The following is a 21,011-nucleotide window of genomic DNA, read 5'->3' as shown; positions in this document are numbered from 1 at the left end:
GAACCTGGTGCCAAGTTGGGCAGGTCTTCGCGGAGTGGCTGGTGCCCAGGGATGGGGTCCGGGTTGGACCTGGGTACTCACCTCTGGTCCAGAAGCCCATTGGGGTTTTATATAAACAGTATAATGCACTTTCTGTGTGGCATCATTTTTACTATGCCTTTGGAAGTCTCTTTTTGACTTAATAGACCTCAGTATCTAAGACACCTGAGATTGTGTGGCTCTTGCTGAGGAGACACGAACAACTCTTCTCCCTAGACAAGGCACTGATGACAGACTGGAGCAACAGCTCCACCCAGCTCTGTCTAGGTGAACCATTGAGCGTACTGGGGTTACTCCTCTGAGCACGAGCACCTGAGAGGTACCTGCATCACCAAACAGCCCGTTTCAGAAAGGATGCTGGGTGCAACAGCTGCATCCCTCATCATGCTGCCCCAATCGCAAACAGCCCCACCAGAATTGCATGGTGGTTGTCGTTCCTGGCAGAGGGACCTCTGGAACCTTGTAATTTTCTGACCTTCCTGAGTCTTAGGAACTTTTTTTCTCCCAAGAGGGAGCATTTCAGATAGGAGGAGATGCCATCATAGTGCTCACTTTTCTCAAAGGAAAACAATCTTCCTATGTGAAAACATACACTATTATCCAAAGGCATGAAGCCCCGGTCAGAAGCTGGGTATGAGTGGAGAGAACCATAGATTTCCACACAAACTTTGAGCCAGTTGAAGCTTAGTTGAGTGATCTACTGACTCTTGAGTTAGGGTAAAATCAGACAAAAGTATTCAAATAATTTACTTAAAATAATATGATTGTACAACACATATAATTATACATCATTTTGTTAAAGGAATAAAATATTCATACTGAAGTAGAAGCATTTCTTACCTATATATCTCATATTCTTATGTCTATATCCTCCCTTCTGGAACCAAAGTTCACATTCCCAAGACCCTCACTGACACTGTCCATCATCTTACAGGTATGTTCTGGAATTTTTCTTCATCATGGGTGTCCTGAAGGGCCAGGAGAACTTTAAGGCCAGAGACCCAAGGATGCAGATAGAAAGACCAGGACTATGAGTCAACAGTGGGACATCTGCTCAGATTTTTACACTGTGAACAGTTTTAAAAAACCACTTTTTTTAAAGACAAGGTCTCACTATGTAATCTTGGATGGTCTAGGATTTACCATGGTCTTCCTGCCTTTGCCATCCAAGGGATTATAGGTGTGCATAACCATGTCCAGCCATTCTTGACAAACAGTAAATATATTTACATTAACCTCAAGTATTACCCAGACACTGGAGTTACTTGGAGCTTATAAAAATATAAACTCCTCTACATTTGGAGATGTTATTTCTGTCAGCTGGAAAAGTCCCCAAATGGATTCTGATGCTTTAATCCAGATGCACAAGAATGCTCAAGAAACTCTCTCTCTCTCTCTCTCTCTCTCTCTCTCTCTCTCTCTCTCTCTCTCTCTCTCTCACACACACACACACACACACACACACACACACACACACACATTTGCATGCACTCACCCATATACAAGCACACTCATGGATACTCACTCACACTCTCCCCTCATAGCCAACCCCATTTCTTATTTCAAAATAGGCATTTTGTATAATCAATAACCATGTGAGTGATAGAAAGAAAAGCCCAGCTGAGGACACTTCTGGACCAAATAAATATGTCTAAGTAAATATTTTAAAAGATGTTTCTTTCATGCTTAGCCAATTCAGAGGAATCAGGCTTTAGAACTCAACACCATCTGTCTGTTGTTTTACAAAGCTGTTCTGAGGCTGAGCACAGTGGTGCAAACTTGCAATCTCAGCATTCTAGGGGAAGAGACAGGAGGATCTCAAGTTCAAGACCAGCCTGAGCTACATATTGAGAGCCTGACTCAGGAAGCCAATGGCTGTAGCTGAATGACTTGTCTGCCTGCCCTCCACACACATGACCCTATGATCCTCAGCACTACAAAGCAGAAGTTAGAAACCCGCGTTGAATGAGATTTCAAACCTGCATTGTTAATATTGACTTTTTTCCTTCTCTCAGACTCCTCTATCAATAAAAAGTACTATGTGGAACTCTATAATAAGATAGTATTTTTATTAAGTTAAATGGTGAGGATTCTATGTAAACTGCAAAGTACAAGTTACATTTCTACTCTTTTGTATCGTTTATTATGACATTTCTTTTCCTTTCTTCTCTTCTAGGTTTCCAATTCTCAGTGAGCTAGCTACAGGATTTTTTCCACTTTTCCTTGCCTCCATAATAAAAAAGAACATGGTTGAGTGTGGGGATAATGTCTCAGCAGGAGGTGTAAACTTGAGGTAAACTTGCAAACTCAAGGCCTAAAAAGCTTGTGGGGCCTAAACTTCCACATTCTCCTGTTATCATTTAGCAGCTATCATTTATATACACAGATCCACGATTTTCTAGCGGACACATATACAGTCCACAACTGTGAAATTCAAGTGATTAGGTTGATAAATCATTTGCTTTTTTAAAACTATTGACCTGATATAGAGGAGTCATGTCTTTTTCCATATCATTTTTTCTAGACATCAAGATAGTTATTTTTAAATATTTTCATGACCACCATATGCTGGAATGTTATAAAGAAAATTTGCATTTCACAGCTTTTAAATGCATTTTCTGAATTTATACATTAAGATTTTAGATGTCAGTTTTTTTCTTCCTTTTTGAGATAAAGTTTCTAGACTGGTCTCAAACTCATGGAAGTCCTCCTGCCTTAGCCACCCATGTTTTTAGATATCTTATTATATTCTTCATTATTATTTTTTTACTGTCATATTTGGTTTTATCCTAGGTCTCTGGGCTAGCCAGTCTCTTAATTAATTCCTTGCCATCTTTCTAGTTTGAATACAAACACAAGAACTTTGCTCTACCAATTTAGAGGTTATATTGTTTCTAAGTTATACATAACTTACATATAATTATTAGTGAACATGGCTGATAAATTTCCACAGTGAGGAGGGAGGCATTCTGCATGACACAGATGAGAAGACATGCTGCTACTTCCTCACCAGATTGACTTGGACTGAACAAAATTTGTCTGGGCACAGAAGTAAAGAGAAGCAAAATTCTCAGTGGCAGGAGTGGCTGCTTATTTATCCTTAAACAACAGGCATGGAGAACTTACAGACAAAAGTCTATATTTTTAAATAAACATGTGTACTGTCTTCTACAATGACCTTGAAATTAATTTCTGGTACAGAGTTTCTAATCATAAAGAGAGCTGCATGATTAGCAGTCATTTCAGGAGTATTTGCACACATGGTTACCCTTTGGTGTCTGCAGGGGATTAGATACCAAAGTCTGCAGATGCTCAAGTGGTGCGTATTTGTGTATCGCCTACACACATCCATTCCTTTACCTTTAGGCCTGTCCAAACTTTTGGCATCAAAACACAATGCTGTTATATCTTCGGAAGTGCACACTCCAGAACCTTGAAATTGAATCACAAAAGAAAAATCACAGACAAACCTACAAAGTTTTAAGTGAGTTTATGGTTTGTGTTGAGCCTCTTACCTTTCCTGGGTACCCAAGCAGGACACAACTGAACCATCGCTTCCAGATGACTTAAAATGCTGCATGCAGTGTTAACACTGCTTCTAACACTGCTATACCTTGCTGATTATGGAATAATGACAAATCTTGTCTGATCCTGTTTAGTGCAGGTGTAATCCCCTCCTGCACTGACAGTTTGAATCTACAATTGATTGAATTCATAGATACAGAACACACAGATAAAGGGCTACTCTTAGTAAATGAATAGTTGCCTTTACTGTTTACACAGGACCAATGGGAGCTATCCCATTTATTTGACAACTTACACATCAATCTGGGAATGATATGTAAGAGGAGACTATGAAGAAATGAAGAACTTCATAGTTACAGATTCCTTGGTCATGATGTCAAACCTGCGGGCCTGGGGAGATGGCTCAGTTGGTAAAGTACTTGTTGTGAAAACACAAGGCCCCGAGTTTGGATCCCAACACCAGCATAAAAATCTAGGTATGGAAACAATTTATAATCTCTTCTCTGGAGAGGTGGAGACAGGCCAGCCATATCAGCTGAATTAACAAGCTCAAAAAATAAAGGGGAGATGAGTGGGCACAATGGCTCAGTTCATAAAGGTGTTTGTTCCCAAGCCTGACTTCCTCATTTCAATCAACAGCACCCACATGGTGGAATGAACTTGTCTCCTGAAACTTGGCGTCTTACCCCACTGTGGACAAGTGCGTGGTGGCATACACCTCCTTACACAAATAAATGACATTTAATAGATTTTTTTTTAAAAAATAGAATGGAAACTGAGGAAGACATTTGACATTGAACTCTGGTCTCCATACAAGCATGCACACAAATGCACATGAATCCACATGCATATGTGCACACCCTCTTCCCCCACAACATCACATGCACACACAAAAACATACAAATACACACATAGTACCCACCACAAGGTATCCAGCTGAAAATGAACCAAGTTGCTTAGTGAATAACTCCTAAATTAATTGATTGTTAAACTGACTTATAAATTATTTGACTCAATATGGTTGTTTTTGTTTTTGTTTTATGTGTGTGTATGTGTGGTTTTGGGTTTGTTCTATGTACTCTGCTGGACTCTGAGGTTGTTCTGTGGACTCTTCTGCATTTCTGTAGGCATGGGTATGAAGCAGTGTCCCTGTAGGGAGCTAAGCAAGCTCTTTTTTGCAAGGTCCTGCTGATAGGGACTAGTAGAGTGAATGAGAGAAGAGAATCAGGGTGTTCCTGCCCCAGGTCTGACCTTCCTGGGCAGCCATATGACTCCTGAGTTTGCTCAATACCACAAACATAGAATTCTAAACAGCTATGCAAGTGAATCAATCTCTGTAATTTATAGTAAGTAAGTAAAGATCTATGCATTTGAGACTATTTAGATCAAACTTGCAGAATTTGATGAAATGGGCTGTAAAATCATTCACAGTATAGATTAAATCTAAAATCTGACCATTAGGGTTTTCAATCCAAGGACCCAAACCTCAAAGCTGTTGGTCTGACCAAAGCACTAAAGCAAGTGTTTAAAGGATCAAGACAACTACTCAAATGTAATCGAGGTCCCGTCTTAATTACATAATTAAAGCACAGCTACACTCGAGGATGAGGACTCTGCAATTTCCAGCCCAAACAGCAATTCCGCTCTTGCTGTAGGGATTAACTTTATAACTTGGTGGCTGATTGCACATGTGCCCTTCATCTGGAAAACGAAGTCCAAAGAGGGCATAAACAACTCTCAACTATTGAGCAGCATCCACAGGCCCCGGGTTCCATGCACAATATGCCTTCTAACCCTCAGAACATTAGCTGGTGGAGATTATGAGCTTCATTTTATGAAAACTAAACTCAAATGCTTTAAGACTGTGGGTGAGGATACAAACTCTGTGAACGGTAGAACCAGAAATGGAGCTGGACAGGTGTTATCCCAAGGCTTCTGTTCTGTATAGTGTATCTCATGATCTCCAAGAGTCTGAGCACATTTTGAATCAAAGAAAATATATCCAGTGGTGATGAAGATGAGGGGAGGGAGAAGTTAACATTGAGATTTTTGTCAGATTTGCAAGTATATCATAAAGGATTCTAGATGAAATTTTTCTTTAGTCTCTGAACAGAAATCACTCTTAGCAGTCAGTTGTCACGTGACTTTTTCTGAGCACACACAAATATGTATATATGCACATATATGTAATGTCTATGTTTACTTGCTCCTGATTGGAATGGTGCCAAAGGTCTAAAGAAAAGATTCTGTTCAAGTCTGTCTTGCAGAGCCAATGTAGTTACTGAGGTCCCTTACATGAGCACAATTGACTCTTAGATAGCTACATCTCTAGAAAGTGCTCTGTGTAACTCATAGGCAGCTAGATCAGTGAAGAGACCTACATACAGTCATCTGATCACCTCTTATACACCCCCAAAGAGGAGAAATACCACTAGAGGATCAGCCCTATGGGTTTTGTGAGTCTCCAGCTCCCTGGAGATGATCACAAGTGCTTTTATTGAAGGTAGCCATTGCAATGTCCACCCCAAAGGAATCAGCTACACAATAGCAACAAATCAAGTTCTTTCACTCACCTGTACCCAGGAGAGAATACCAATGACATTTTAGAGAATTTTCTAGGAGGTTTTGCATTCCTAGAGAAGTAGGAAGTTAGAACTCTGAGCCCTGAAGCTACTGTCTTTGTTGAAATTTGTCTGTTCACCAACTAGTCATACGTGGACAAATCAGCTCACATTCCCACAACTTAGTTTACTCAGTAGAGGTTCTAGTAGTATTCATGTCTACCCCTTCAACTTGTGAGAAGGTTGTGGTTGTGCACACTTTAATCCCAGCACTGGAGAGGTAGAGGCAGGAAGATCTCTGTGAGTCTACATAGTGAGTTCCAGATCAGACAGGCCTACATAGTAAGACCCTGCCTCAATAAATAATAAATAAACAAACAAGCAAATAAATAAGCAAACAAATAAAGAATTCATACAAAGAATCTAGCCAAGTATCTAGGGTAGAATAAAAAAAATACATCACTTCCCCCCACATTACATCATAGACTATGTTTCAATCAACTGAGTTATTGGTAAATAGTTCGGTAACCAACTGGAGCTCCACTTCTGTTTTGGGGTATGTATTTAGAATTCATGGATCTTAGGTTAGACGATAATCATTATTGCTGTCTATGCTCCTGTGCTTACTCAGAGATAGTAATCCCACCTCCCAAAATACCTTCTAACCATGATCTTCAATACAGTAAGTTGTGCCTGCCATATTCTCTTGTCTGGCTCTGAGTGCATCAGACATTTTTGTTTACCAGATCTTGGGTGTGTGTCCAGATGACCCAGAACTCTAAAAGCATTCTTCTGTTCTACCCTCACTAGAGGATAAAGAGTGAATTCATGGTTTTCTGGTGAGAGTGCTTCTAAAAGAAGAAGAACCAATGACATTCTGAATACTTGATTACCAAAATGCCACCAAATCTGAATAGACAAAGCAGAGAAGACTGCCACAAGGACAGGAACATTGTGAGTTCAAGGCCCCTGAACTACAAAAAGAGGCCTTGTCTCCAAAAGGGAAAATAAGAGAACTGAAGGATGTCTCAGTGCTTAAGAGCACCTACTGCTCTTATGGAAGACCCGAGTCTGGTTCTCAGCACCCATATTCACATTGGGTAGTTCACAACTGCCTGTAACTTCTAGTTTCAGAGCACTGGGCCCCCTCTTCTCATCTCTGTGGGCACTGTATGCATGTGCTGCACATACAAAGAAGCAGACATGTACACACACACATCAATTAAAAAAGAGAAAGTATAAAACCACACCATTTGTAAGATATAGAGAATACTAAGAAGAGGAGGTATTTCTTTGAAGGGCTTACCCTCTAATCAGGGAAACAAGAGATGGTCAGTACCTCCAAGCTTACTGGGATTTCTATCAGAATTACAAATATTCATGCGGTAATTTGAAATCTGACAAATTTAACAAAGAACTAATTTGGAGAGTGACAGCTCAGCCCAAAGATATATTTGATGGCCACAGTCCTTGTCATTGTGCTTCAGTGGCATGGAGATGGACCAGATGTGGGTGTCAGGGAATCTTCCTAGCTGATTAGGTTGCTGTAGACACACAGAGGCCATACTCTAAATTAGCTCCAGTGATCTAATCAGAGTGAGCAGACTACTAGAGTCTGTGATGGAGACATATCGGCAGCTGATGAAGGCTGTCTGGAGGGATTTGGGTGAAAAACCAAAGTATATAAATGCTGAAAGCAGTTTGATTCCAGTGTAAGAATTAAGGGTAATTCAAAAGGAAATGGTTATGCTAACAATTCATTTTTTCTTGATTCTTTTTTTCTTTAAAGTTTGTCTTTATATATATGAGCTTTATGAATCACGTAAAATAGCTTACCACAACTTACAAGTGACTATGTGTGTGTGTGTGTGTGTGTGTGTGTGTGTGTGTGTGTATATATATGTGTGTGTGTGTGTGTGTGTGTGTGTGTGTGTGTGTGTGTGTGTGTGCATGTGTATGTATTTACTTTTTGGGGGAATAGTGTCTCACATAGCCCAGGCTGGCTTCTTCACTATGTAGCCAAGGCTAGATTTGAACTCTGGATCCTTCTGCCTCTACCTCCTAGGTGCTCAAATGACAGGTGTGCACCACTATGCCCAGCTTAAAATGTGCTTCTTAGAAAATACATAGCAAAATATTATAAAAATTTCACCTACTCTTTTGCTACTCATTCCCCAGAGTCTTGTTAATCATTTCTATTGATCTGTGCTATTTACTGAAATGATCAAAACTTGAGCCCGCGGAATCAGAATCTCTGGTTACTAGACCCATGTTGTTTCACAGGTCCATTTACCAACACAATTAGGTAACCCCAGCCATCGCCTATGTATCGAATGTATTTCCTATTGTTTGCGCGACACCCTATGGATATGGACCATTGCGTCTAATAATGTGATTGCTCTGTCCTTCCCGCTCTCTTCCTGCTATGAGCAGCCTGGTGTGGTCTTGTATTGAAGTTTAATGCAATTTTTGTTTTCTTTCCCTGCCACAGCTTCTTCCTGTTGGGAACAGAAGCTGATAGTGCTTAGCCCAGAGTCATAGGACTGTAAACACCCTTCAAGGGAGGACATTGCATTTAGTTTACAGTTTTTATATCCATGTGTTACATGTATTAAGAGTGTGATACAGTGTGATGTCATGTAAGTGAGATTCCTCCTGCACTACACTGTCCACTCACAGACTCGTCTCTTGATGGTTATGTCACCTGTGTGCACATCGTATTCATGTGTGCACATGCCTGTGGTCATGCTTACCCATGTGGGGTGTTTGGGAGCTGGGGGCTGAGTTGAGCATGGCTTTCTCAATAGCTTCATCTAATGTTTTTATTGTTATTTTTATTTTTGAGTTCATAATATAATTATATCATTTATCTTTTCACTTCCTCTCTCCAAATATCCATATATCCTTCCTTGCTCTCTTTTAACTCTGTGGCCTCTTTTCTTCACTAACTGTTTTCACATGAATATATGTATGTATGCATGCATTTGTATAGATACACTGCTCAGTCTGTAGAATGTACATATGTACGTATGTATATATGTATGTATCTGTATAATACTCTGCTCAGCCTGTCGAACATATATATGTATGTATGTATGTATGTATGTATGTGTGTGTCTGTATAAATAACCTGTTTCCTCTATAGAATGCACATATATATGTATATATATGTATGTATGTATTGATCCATATAATACCCTTCTCAGTCTATAGAACATATGTATGTATCTCTATAAATATCCTGCTCAGTCTGTAGAATGTACATATGTATGTATGTGTGCATGTATGTTTGTATCCGCATAAATACACATGATCAGTTTATAGAACATACATATGTATGTATGTATGCTTGTATGTATCTGTGTAAATACCCTGCTCAGTGTGTAGAACATACATATGTATGTATTTGTATAAAGACCCTGCTCAGTGTGTAGAATGTACATATGTATGTATGTATACATGCACGTATGTATGTATGTATGTATGATCCATATAATACCTTGCCCAGTCTGTATATTGTTACTGGTCTGTGTGTTTTCAGGGCCAACTTCATCTTACTTTTTAAGACAGAGTCTCAAGTTAAGTCCAGAGCTTGCCATTCTGACTCGACCTGGCTGGTCCGTGAAGACCTGGGAATCTGCCCGCGTCTGACCCCATCACTGGGGTGGCAGGTGTGCACCATTGTCCTTGGCTCATGCTGTGTTTTCACAGACAGTTCCAGAAGTTTTGGAGTGATGCAGGCTGGGATGGGTCCATGCGGCAGACACCCTCCCGTGCCTTCCTGTCTGTGGGTTTCATGGATTGTAACTGTTAGAGGGAATCTCATGTTGCTATGAGACCTTTTCTGTAATTTCTGACAAAATAACCTCAGTTGTGAAAATTGTATCCATTGCTGTCAAAATGAATACAACTCCTTCTAGAATACAGGGATCAATTAACTAACGAGACAAGAAGTGGCTATTGCTGCGGGAATGGAGGAGTGGGAAAAGTACATACTGTTTAAGCACAGGGACCTGAGTTAAATCCTACAGATCCTGTGCGAAGCCAGGTGCAGTTGTGAACATCTGTAATCACAGTGTCCTACAGTGAGATGAGAGGCCAGAGACAGGAGCTGTGGACGACAAAGGCACCCCATCTCAAAAAAGGGTAAATGTGAGGACCAACCTCTGGAACTGTCCTCTGCCCTCCAGATCACACTGTGACACACATGGGCTTGCATCACACCTCATACATACATGTGCACACAGTGAAGATGTGGCTGCTTTCGTTACAGTGTGGGTGGTGGCGTATCTGGATCCCCCTGAACACACTGATCTCTAGACATCATTCCAGATCTCTGCCTGGCTAGATAAAGCCTAGGAGGGAAGATTCATTCAGGGCCCATGCACAGTCTTTATTCCACCATCACAGAGGTCACGTTCTTGTACCCATGATATCAACACTTGACTGGATATTGTCTAAGACTGGCTAACATCAACTAGCTGGGCCACTGTGTGCCAATGGTTATTGAGTCCTGCTCTCTTAGGACATTTAATCTCTCTCAGGCTTCTGACCAACCAGACAATTTATTCTCTACTCTATTATCTGTCTGTCTATCTATCTATCTATCTATCTATCTGTCTGTCTGTCTGTCTATCTATCTATCTATCTATCTATCTATCTATCTATCTATCTATCTATCTATCTATCTACCTACCCATCTATCTGTCTGTCTGTCTATCTATATGTAACTATGAGCACACATCTTTATCTTAGACAACCTGTGTCTCACATGCAATGATATGCAATGAGGTTGTGCACATACACCAGCTGAATTTCTGTGCCATGTTGATTTCCCCTCACTGCTCTCTTCCAGGCTATCTATTTTCAGTTGGTGACTCATGCACCAAATTATCCTTTGGCAGCCTGGACCATGTGGGTCAACAGCAGTCTTCTTGGTTTTATCAGGCTAAAAGAGAGGCCATCCAAGGCCACAGGAGCCAGCTGAGGTATGCTGTTGGTAGCTGACAGTGACGCTGTGCTGCGTGCTGGTGTGTGGTGTGCTTGCCTCTAGAGCTGCTTTTGCCTGATCTCAAAAGCCTGCTTGCTTCGGGTTTTAAAGCACAAAACCACTTGCTATTCTAATTAAGTTACTTAGAAGTGCTGTGTCTTTGCCGTTTTCTCATTTAAGATTTATTAGTGGGTATGGGAACAGCATTTATTCTAGGACTAATTACTAAGAAAAGCCTTCCCAAGTGCGTTATCCAAAGCCTCTGGAGTGAGATCTCCTCTGGCTGGAAGGAACAAGGTCCCTTTTGTACATGGGATATCCAAGTCCTATGGTTTCCTGTAGTCTTCTGTGTGGTTCTCAGCTGGGTCCGGTGGGCTTCCCTTACGTGCAGGGCTGCTCATGGTCAGCAGACTGATTTGGGAGAGCTTTCACAGAACTTTGGAACAGCCTCCCTGACTTCAGAATCTCACTCTGTGAATCTGCTCTTGCTTTCCTAGATTCTCAGTGTGTCAGCTACAAAATCTGCTAAGTCCTTCTCCTCTTCCCACTTCTTGAGGCCCAGCCTGAAAACTCCAGAGCAGTGGTCCTCAACCTTCCTAATGCTGAAACTCTTTAATACAGTTGCTCTTGTTGTGGTGATCCCAACCATAAAATTATTTCCTCGCTACTTTATAGCTATAATTTTGCTGCTGTTATGAATCATAATTGTAAATATCTGTGTTCTCCAATGACCTTAGGCTACCCCTGTGAAAGGGTCTTTCTATCCCCAAAAGAGTCGTGAACCACATGTTGAGAATTGCTGCTCTAAAGAGTAGCCTGAAGCAAACAGGGCTCATCTATTTATTCCCACAGAGATCATTACCTTCATGCCTAACAGCACATGGGCTTGAAAACCATTGTTTCTTCTGTTTGGTTTTCTCATCTGAGTATATGAATCTAGCCCCATCTTGATCCATTTCTTCAATTACTAATGTCAATCTGGACCTGGAATTCAATAACCTTAGATTACTGATTGGCATCCCTTTTCTTAGTGTTTGGGATGGGACATAAGGAGAGAGTACAGTAAATGCTTTGACTTTGAAATGGAGCAGAAGAGAGTTTTCAAATATTAACCTTTGTGGCTATCATTTATGTATGGAAATATATCTATTTGTGGTTATGACTTATCCCTTGGGATTATTTTCTCATCTTCTGCTTCCTCACAGCATCTTGTACCCTATCCTGAGAATAATTGCCTATGGACTTAGCGTTTTGCTCATAGATGTCCATGGCTTCTTCCTAATTGCTCCCCAAATCTTGTTTCTAAAATGATAATATTCATGCAGTTCCTCTATTCAAGGGCATTTGATCAAAAGTAGGTCAATGATGTGCTCCCTCTGGGAGCAGATGTTCGCTGTGCCTTGGCAGTCCTGGACTTACTTCTCCCTTTCAATCATGTTGCCTCTGTTGATATTGTGGCCTCCTCCTGCTCTGCCTTGCTGGGTGCCAGTGTGGTTTGTTTGTTTTCTAGACTCATTCATTCTGAACATTCCCCAAGCAACTCAACACATTCCTCTTCTATAAAATATTCAGTGTACATTTCTTCTGCTTGTAATGAGTGAGCGAAGGACACACAGTGGCATTCTGGTTGTATATATTTTATCCTGCAAGTAGACTGTGGGTTAGTAGAGATGAAGAACTAGATGGCTTATTTACCTTTGTGTCTTCTGGAAGAACAAGGGCAATTATAGATGTTAAATCAATGCAGGATTCCATTTAACCAAACATCAAGTGCTTCTGGCTTATTTCTCTTGCAGGATGTGCTTTCTTTAAGTAAAATAGAGAAGTCATAGAACCAGTTATAGCTGACCAGAGCCTTCTGGAGAGAACTTCTGAAGAAAAAGTCTTTTTTGTTCATCAGTAGAAGAGAGTAACATCTTTCATGTCACTTCACAAAAATCTCCAAACGTCTCTGTAAAACCTACAGTTAAAAATCTGCAAGATCTGGAAGTTGCCATTGACAACAACGAACTCTCTTCTCTCCTCTACAGCTTTTCACACCTGGCATCTGAGTTGATATTTTTATCATTTATTCTATTTGTTTCCTTTTAAGAATGTAAGGATTGGAATTTGTGTGTTCTTGCTTCTCTACTCTTCCACTGGAAGGGATGTTTTCATCATATATGTGAGGATGTTTTCTTTCCCAGTCTCCATCCCAAAGCCTAATTTCAGAAGCCCACCAACGCATATCTGCTGTTGCTTCAGTGACCCGGGCACATCCATCTACTGCCTCCCATCAGAGCTAAATCTGGCAAGAATTGAACTCCTCACCTTTTAAACTGTCACCTTGTCACTTTCTCACCACCATTAAAATGAGAAGCATCCCACAGACAAGTAAAACGGGACACATTTTTCTCTGTCATATTACGTTGCTCACACCAATCATGTCTACATGAGTCGTGTTTCACATTGTTTCTTCAGGTTTTCATCACCCATGCATACAGCAAACAAAGCAACAAAGTAGGCACATTTAGATTTGCATAACAGAACTAATTGATAGGAAGGAATCACACTTAGTGTCTGTGTTATTCCTGGAACTTAGTACTTTCGTCTAACTGACTAAGGAAGAAGGGAATCGGAACCAACACAAATTGCTTTTACCCCTGAGATCATCTTCTCTGGTTTAGCTTAGTTTTCATATGCTTTGTGTCTTCCTTAAGGACAATTAGATGGCTGGCTGGTGCCAAACAATGACAATAAAATAAACACAGAATCCTAAATAGAAACATATTTAGAAGGGATAGAATATAATTATCTTTGTGACACAAGTTTGTTTATTTTTTTTTTTTTGTGTGTGTGTCTTGCAGTTACTTTATATTTTGTGACTTGTTATCTGGCATTTAAATAAGAATTAATGTTTGGTTCAATGTATCATAAGGATCTGGCCTTTATCTAAGCACAACTGATTATTAAATGGCTATTAAGTTCCTTTGTTCTGGAACCATTGTCAATTATTTTGTTCTGTTTGGTTTTTTTTTTTTTTGTGGTTGTTGTTTGAGACAAGTTATTCCATATGACTTCAAACTCCCTGTGTAGGCAAGGCTGACCTCAAATTTTTGATTCTTCTGCTTCCCAAGTCCTGGCATTACAAGAGTGAACCACACACTCAATTCATCATTGATTTTTTTAAGCTATAAAGATCCACACCAATAAAGACACTTGTATTTACCCAATGACACCAGCTGGATACAGCAAGTTGCCTGAGTAGACAGGGAGGGACCTCCGCATGTCTTGTATCGCTGGGCACTGCTTTTTTTTTTTTTTTTTTTTCATATTCCTAAAAAGTCAAACCCTTTACATTCCCAAACCATTCTCACGTCTGCTTTCTTCCGTTCACTCAAGTGTGAAAATACCAGCACATCTCCAGACTCTATCCTCCCAGCCCACTGAGCTGCCATGCTCCTTTAGCTCTGAGTTACCTCTTCCATGGCTGGACTCTTCTTTCTGTCATTACTGCCACTGCAGTGCTCTGGTCTTGCGTCTCTTGCCTTCATTATTGCAATAGATCTTCCTGGGGCCCTCGGTTCCACTCACTTCTCTTGCCTTGTAATCCTCCACTGCCAACAGATTGGGCTTTCTACAGGGATAGCCGATCATTTTATTTCCTGCTCAACAAAACATGGATGCCTCATTGCCGTGATAATAAAATTCAAATTTCATAGCGTGATATTCATTGTTATGATCTGAAACCAGCCATCAGTTAAGTGTTAAACTGCATGTAATATAATTTTCCTTCTGCTATCAAGATTCTATAATTATATTTTTGCTTTACAGGCTTTATCTCTTACTTCTCACTGTAGGGCTCCACTCACTATGCCTTCTGGCTCTGCTAGTCTTTTCAAAATATGCACTGTACTCCCCTGTGTCTGTGGCCTTGTAACACCTGTTCATTTTGATCGAAGTACTCATTCATTCCTCTTTCCTGAGTCCCAAATCCCATTTATTCTTCCTGAAAAAACTCACATGACAATTTGTTTTGATTCTCCCAGTTGGAATTAAACTCTCCTCTCTGCATTGTTTTAATGATTTTTCTCCTACTTACATCAATTGAGCTTAAAAATTATTGAAGTGCATATTCTTTTCTACTATGCTGATGAAACACTGTCAGGTGAGAGGCGAATTGCTTTGTCTGTATCTGCCCCTCATCTCCTATTTGCGTAGGCCACCCTGTCTCATGGAGAACTTAGTCTGTGCACCTCTTCCCACTCGAAGTTTCGCTGACCCCATGGGTATGTCAGCTGGCCTCAAAACATTTCTTGTAACATAAACGTCTCGTTAACGGTATACTACACACAACTGTTAAAGTCTTCCTTGCCAGACTATAAATGTCTAACTCGCTGTTATGCTCCCTATAATTGGTTCAATGTTTAACACACAATAGTAAATATTTGTTCAATGAGTGAATGAATTTAATTCTGTTTGTTCATGTCATAACTACACAACCAAACCTTATGCATTTGATAGACTGAGCATTCAGCAAATACATATGATTTGATGTAGAGATATCCCTCCATACACGATGGGGCTAGCTCCCAGTAAACACATCAAAGTACAAATAATGTGAGTCACAAACATGTTTTTGACTAACAAATTTTGGGTTCAAGAAATTGTAAGATAAGTCATTGTATGTCCAGATATTTTTGTGTTCCTGATTAATGATGTGGGTGGGTCCTGACAGACCCATTTTAACATGTAAGAACCGAATAACAACAACAAAAATCCCTTGTCAAAGTGTAAATGGGGGAATGTTTTGTAATAAAATGCTGTGGGATGGTCTGTATGTCAAATCTGTTGCTCTGATTGGTCAATAAATAAAACACTGATTGGCCAGTGGCCAGGCAGGAGGAAGTATAGGCGGGACTAACAGAGAGGAGAAAAGAAGGAACAGGAAGGTGAAAGGGAGACACTACCAGCTGCCACCAGGACAAGAAGCATGTGAAGACTCCGGTAAGCCATGAGCCACGTGGCAAGGTATAGATTTATGGAAATGGATTAATTTAAGCTATAAGAACAGTTAGCAAGAAGCCTGCTACAGCCATACAGTTTGTAAGCAATATAAGTCTCTGTGTTTACTTGGATGGGTCTGAGCAGCTGTGACAGAGATTTGTCCTAACTGTGGGCAAGGCAGGAAAACTCTAGCTACAATAAAAACTATGAAAAAAATCACACGTAAACAAAACATTCCAAAATATTTTTGATGACTGGAAAAAAAAGAGAATAAGGGCAGGCATTAATATGATATAATAGACAGCATACGATATTAGGTCAAAAGGCCTGGAGGGGCTGTACCATTTTTTCTTGTTTTACATGACCATACATAACTTAGCCACGCCTCCTTATTTTACTAATAAATCTTTTCTTCCTGCTGCTAGGAAAAAGAAGCAAAACACAAACAGATGCTGTGATACTGAAGTGCCCAGATACAAAGAAAATGGGTGGAGAGTGCATCTACGGGTGCTCAGTCCAAGAAACCCTGGGAGGCCTTTTATGCACCTGTTTTGTTTTTTTAAACAAATCTTAGATTCAAAAAGTCCAAAATATTGAGTTTTTTTTTCTTTCTTCCAAAAAATGCAAATAATTAACAAGATCTGAGTTTATTTTCTATGGGAATCTGGAGGTGCACATTTCTTCATCATGGATATCATTGTCTCCCAACATTGACACTGTAAGTAAAAGCATCTAGGGGTCTGGAGAGGTGGCGTAGTGGTAAAGTGCCTGCTTGTAAGTACGAAGAACCGAGTTCAGATCTCCAGTTCACAGGGAAAAGCCAGGCACAGTGGCACATGTCTATAACCCCCACACTATGGGAATGGAGAAAGGTCATTCCTGAAGCTTACTAGTTAACCACTCTGGCTTAATTGGTAAGTTAAAATATAGGTGAAATAAATAAATAACTGAAGATTAATGTCTTAGGGCTACTTTTGATGTGATGAAACACCATGACCAAGCAACTTGGGGAGGAAAAGGGCTTATTTTACTCACAGTTCCATATGACAGTTCATCACCAAAATTAGTGAGGGCAGGAACTCATGCAGGACAGGAACCTGGAGTCAGTAGCTGATGCAGAAGCCATGGAGGAGTGTTAGTTAATGGCTTGCTCCCCATGACTTGCTCATCCTGCTTTCTTATAGAATCCAGGACCACCAGCCAAGGAATGGCACCACCTATAATGAGCTGGGCCTGCTCCTTAAATCAGTAATTAAGAAAATGTCTTATAAGCTTGCCTTTAGCCTGATTTTATGGAAGCATTTTCTTAATTGAGGTTCCCTCTTTTCAGATGACTTTAGCTCACGATCAAATTGGCAAAAATTATCCAGCACAGGTGGTGAAAGACCCTGTTTAAAAAAGTGAAGAATAGAATATCATTCCAAGCATACATGCATACCCCACACATATGTACACAACCATAAAAAACGTGTATACACACCAAAACATAAACAGAAAATAAGACAAAATACAAGTGTTTGTCCCATAATAGAATCATGGTGTCATTCTGTGTAGTTCATCACTAAGAGTCCATACATGTCTTAACATCAAAGTCCTTCTATCCAGTGTATAACCTATAAGGATGTACTGTTTGAGTCCAGCTGCCAAAGTAGCCCTTTACCTCTCACAGACATCCACAGGCACCCCACTGAGGCATTGTTAGTGAATCTCCAGCTAATAGATTTCCAGGAACCAGGCTTTCTCACCTGGGGAAATGAGTTGACATCAAAATGGGTTTTTGTAGCTACACACCTTGCTCCTCACCTCCTTCCCTATCTCCTGCCTGGGAATCACCCTGGCTTCAGGCTTGTCTTGTAAATGCACCTCAATCCTCAGAAGGTTCAAGAAGCTATCCCACTTCTGCTGTATGGGCCCTGATTCCCTGTTTTTGGTGCCCTGCCATGCTGTCTGTATTGTCTCCTTGGAGCTCTGGCCATTCTGTTGTCTCCCTGTGTGTTCAAGACAGTAATAACTCTTTTAATAAATTTCTTACACCCCAACAGTCTGTCTTAGCATCTCTCTTGAAGCCCCATCCAAGACCCTTCACACAAAATATATATTCATTCTATCCCGTTATCCCCAAGGTCATTAACACATCATTAAGCATCACCATAGTTTAAGGTCAAGTGTCTTTTAGATGTCACCCAAGGGAGACATGGGTGAGGTTTGCTGATGCTTTTCACACTCAGGTGAATGCCGTTTTAGCTGTGGATCTGTGAAATAAAACAGGTTAAGTGCTTCCAAAATGAGATGCAGGTTCAAGCACAGAGCAGGTTTACTGAAAGGGAAAAAGACAGGGTAACCAGTCTTAGTAAAAACCCAGTAGGGCAAACAGTAAGTATTAAGGTTTAAGAATAATTTTTTTTTTTATCTGGATGACCTTCATAGAGGTAGAGGTTGGGGTCCCCAACTCTTCAAGAAACCACATTCCCATGGATTTCCTGGAGTTGGTCATGCTGCAGCTTTTACAGGATAGTCAGATGCCTCAGGTTTCCTAGGGTAGCATTGTACCCTGGTGGGTCCAGAGTTGTAGGATCTTGGGGTATCTCCATGGTCTTAGTTAGGGTTCCTACTGCTATGAAGATACAACATGGCCATGGTGACTCTCATAAAGGAAAAACATTTAATTGGCATGGTTTACATTTCTGAGGTTTAGTGCATTATCATCATGGTGGGATGTGGTGACATGCAGGCAGACATGGTGCTGGAGAGGAGCTGAGAGTTCTACATCTTGCAAGCAACAGGAAGTAAACTGAAACACTGGATGCGGCTTGATCATATATGAGTTCTCAAAGCCTGCCGCCACAGTGACACATTTCCTCCAACAAAGCCACACCTCCTAATAGAACCACTCCCTTTAAAGGCCATTTTTTTTTTTTTTTCAAAATACCACAATCTACTCCCTGGCTCCTAAAGGCTTATAGCGATATTACATTGTGAAAAATTCATTCAGTCTAACTTTAAAAGTTCCCATAGTCAATCACAGTCTCAAAAATGTTTAAAAGTTTAAAGTTCAAGGTCTCTTCTGAGATTCTGCAGTCTTTTAACTATAATCTTCTATAAAAAACAAATAAACAAACAAGTAAAAGTCACACGCACAAACAAACAAAAAACAAGAAACAACAACAATAAAAAACCCACCCAAAAAACAAAACAAAACAAAAAACCAAAAACCCAGATCATATACTTCCAACATATAATGGCACAGGGTATACATCACTGTCCCAAAACTTAGGGAAGGGAGCATATTGAGGAAATACTGGATCAAAGCAAGACCAAATACCAGCTGGACAAGCACCAAACTCTACAGCTATATGTCTGATGTTGAAATGCTCTTCAGATCTCCAAGTCCTTTCAGCATTGTTGACTGCAACAGACTTCTTTCTCTTGGGCTGGTTCCATTCCCTGTTAGCAGCTTTCCTCATCAGGTGTCCTCTGACTCTTGGGGTCTCCAAGATAATCCAGGCTTCAATTTTATAGCTTCACTAAATGGCCTCTCTAGGCCTCCATTCAGGGACACCCCTGACACATGCCTGGCCTCAGTGGCTTTCCTTAGTTGTTGAGGTAAATTCCATGACCCTTTTATTCCGTTTATTCTTAAAGTCAGAACCACATGGCCAGAGCTGCCATAGTTTGCTGCTTGCTGGGGCTGGAACATGACCCCCTCGTTTAATCACATCTTTACCAGCTTTCTGTTTTCCATAGTTTCTTTCGCTGCCTAAGCTTGGCTGTCCTGGAACTTGCTCTATAGACCAGGCTGGCCTCAAATTCAGAGATCTGCCAGTCTCTGCCTTCTAAGTGCTGGGATTAAAGGTATGCCCCACTACATCTAGCTCAAAGCTTTTCTTTAATTCCTTTTCACAAGCTGGAAGTTTAGCTGGGTGAGATCTTGCCCTGAGGTCACCACTCCCGGAATTCCATTTCTTTATTTGTTTATCTCCTTGAACACAGGACTTAGCTCCATTCTATTTCCTGGTGCTCCTTTTCTCCTCAGCTTGCTCCTTTTCATTATAAATCTTTATAAGCATGAACACTAATAACGACAGGACAGAGTCTATACTAAGCTGTTTTGAGATTTCCTCTGTCAAAGGAATTAATACAAATCTCTTCACTTTAGCCTCAGGTAGATTCTTCAGATAAGGGCAAAAGGCAGACACTTTCTTCACAAGAAAGGCCTCTAGGCAATATACTGAAATTCTTCTTCTCTGAAACCTCTTGAGCCAACACCCACAGTTTAAATAATTCTCAGTACAATTGTTTTCCATGCTCTGACTAGCATGGCTCATTAAGCAGTACTTAAAACATTCCTCTGCTTTTCTAATCCACAGTTCCAATGTCCATATTCCTTCAGACAAAAGCATGGTCAGGCATAGCATAACAATATGCCACTTCTGGTACTAACTGCTGTCTTAGTTAGGATTTCTATTGCTGTAAAGAGACATCATGATCATGGAAATTCTTATAAAGGGGAAAAAACATTTAATTGGGTGGCTTACATTTTCAGAAATTTAGCCAATTATTATCATGGTAGTGCATGACAATGTGCAGGCAGACATGGTGCTAGAGAGGAACTGAGAGTTCTATATCTTGCAGGCAACAAGAAGTGAACTAAGACACTGGGTGTAGCTTGAGCATATATGAGATTTCAAAGCTTGACTCCATAGTGACACATTTCCTCCAAGAAGGCCACATGCACTCCAACAAAGCCATACCTCCTAGTAGTGCCACTCCCTTTGGGGGTCATTTTCTTTAAAACAACCAGACATGAGATGACAAGAAATTGTTCTAGTGGAGTTTTTCTTTGGCTGAGTTAATGCTCTGTAGAAGAACATAACTAATATTATCTCCTTCCATCCATCCACCCACCCATC

The sequence above is a fragment of the Peromyscus leucopus genome, chromosome 3, assembly GCF_004664715.2.
Source record: "Peromyscus leucopus breed LL Stock chromosome 3, UCI_PerLeu_2.1, whole genome shotgun sequence".
Taxonomy (NCBI): domain Eukaryota; kingdom Metazoa; phylum Chordata; class Mammalia; order Rodentia; family Cricetidae; genus Peromyscus; species Peromyscus leucopus.
The sequence above is the reverse complement of the archived record's forward strand: the minus strand, read 5'-3'. Positions refer to the sequence as shown.